Below are 1750 nucleotides of genomic sequence, written 5' to 3' on the forward strand. Positions count from 1 at the left end.
CTCTCAAAAGGCACAGTGTACAACTGCTTCATCCTGACCTGATGTTTTTCAGGACTCTAGAAATTGTTGTTACGCTCACACTGTGAATATTTGCGAAGGTAACGTTGTCTGCCAAGACTCTGTGTCTAATTTCAGTGAGTTTTATCCCATTGTTTCTGATGACCATATCAACAATGGCAGTTTCCTGCACATCAGTGAACATCCGTCCTCTCCCTCCTGTGTGAGGTAACCGTTGAGTCCTAAGCAGGAATGCAACAACAATTACACAAAAGCTTATTTACTTCTGAAATGTGCAAATGCCCCTGCAGAATACAAGTTACCTGTTGGTTTGCCGGAAAACTCTAACAATAGATGCCACTGTAGAGCGTTGCAGATTTGGCTGCACTCTCTGACCAGCCTCTCTCATTGAGTGACCATGATTTACTACATGATCAATTACAGTAGCTCTGATCTAATCTGAGACTACAGCTCTTGATCTTCCTCTTATTCTTCTTCCACCACGCATACGTATTCCTCGCCCCCTCCCAGCCACTCTTCTTCCTCTTTCAGCCACTTCTCCATTTCTGGCTGGGTCCATGTTCACATCACAAAACAAACCTATTCAGCAGTCGTCTCCTTTTGTAATGGAATTGAAGGAGTAACACCTGTGTAGATGTTCATCTACAATGGGAATCAGCTGTGGCTGGTTAAACTGCATTTTTAGATTTAAAATATGTTTCAATAAAATATTGCTGTTGCATTTTGCTGTCTTTTTAAGTTTTGCATTGTGTTATTGTTTTGGCCATAAGTTTAACAGTTTTGAAAACAGTATGTAAGCACATGCAAAATGTCCTGTACGTACAAAGATTTTTGGCAGTTGTGTCTGAGTGAGAAGATAATTCATGAAATTTGAGAGATGTAGTCATTGAATGCATTTTGTGCCAAAACAATGATAACTGGTCCTCAGTTTAGCCCACATAGACTTCTGTTGTGCTCACTGTGTGAGGAGTTTTGCAAACGTGACCTAAGTATTGAGAAATGTGTCCTAGCATCTGTAAAAAACTGTAATGATCTGTTCCTCAGAACATCCCCAACATTTTTAACTTGAGCTACAGCTTCAGGCGACAGGATTAACTCTATAGTCACTTCCTGTCGCGCGTCACGGTTTAAAGCTCTGGTGACTCCTGCAGAGGAGGCGCTGCCCGTCCTCCTCTGGGTGCTCTGGGACACAGCGTCATGTTTCACAGACATGAATTGTGATGTTAAATGATATTATTACCACGATCATTGTGACATTCTGATTAAATGAGATTCTGAGTTTGGGTTTTACCCGCTCTGTCCTGGCCTCCATCATCTGAGCCTCTGCTGTTTTGTGCAGTTGCAGTTAGACACACGATGAACGAGAGGCAGTGTGCATGAGAGGAATTAGCATGACCTCATTTAAACCCGTCACTCTGCTCTGACGACACTTTATCTCCTTCCTGTCGAGTCTGATTTATGAAGAATGCTGTTAATAGTCTGACATATTGTTGCTGCTTAGTTTCCTACAGGAAGCATTTTATTTACTCTTTGATGGATCTCAGTTCATTACGGTTTTTAGTCTTCGATGTGGCGTCTCTGTCACAGATGTTTACAGTTTTACTTTTGTGGCTGGATTAAAAACTCAGTTCAGCCAATAAAGAAACACAATCACAAACCATAGAAGTTTACATGAGGTCAAGTTCAGGGACACCAACTAGCTGAGACTTAGCAGACAGCTAGCAGCTACAGC

The 1750-nt window shown here is 41.8% G+C and overlaps 1 long non-coding RNA gene across 2 annotated transcripts in view; it reads right to left on the reverse strand.

Moving 5' to 3' along the window:
• Nucleotides 1-468, reverse strand: part of LOC145423090 (uncharacterized) — a 1661-nt gene extending 1193 nt beyond the window's left edge. For both annotated transcript variants that reach the window (XR_013904198.1, XR_013904199.1), the window contains exons 1-2: nt 321-468; nt 1-239 (exon numbers count right to left, since the gene is read on the reverse strand). The exon at nt 1-239 is cut by the window's left edge and continues 43 nt beyond it. This is a non-coding gene — a long non-coding RNA (uncharacterized LOC145423090). The remainder of the gene's footprint in view (nt 240-320) is intronic.
• Between the last annotated feature and the right edge of the window lie 1282 nt (nt 469-1750).

Source organism: Astatotilapia calliptera, chromosome 20 (genome assembly GCF_964374335.1).
Source record: "Astatotilapia calliptera chromosome 20, fAstCal68.1, whole genome shotgun sequence".
In the NCBI taxonomy this organism is placed as follows: Eukaryota; Metazoa; Chordata; class Actinopteri; order Cichliformes; family Cichlidae; genus Astatotilapia; species Astatotilapia calliptera.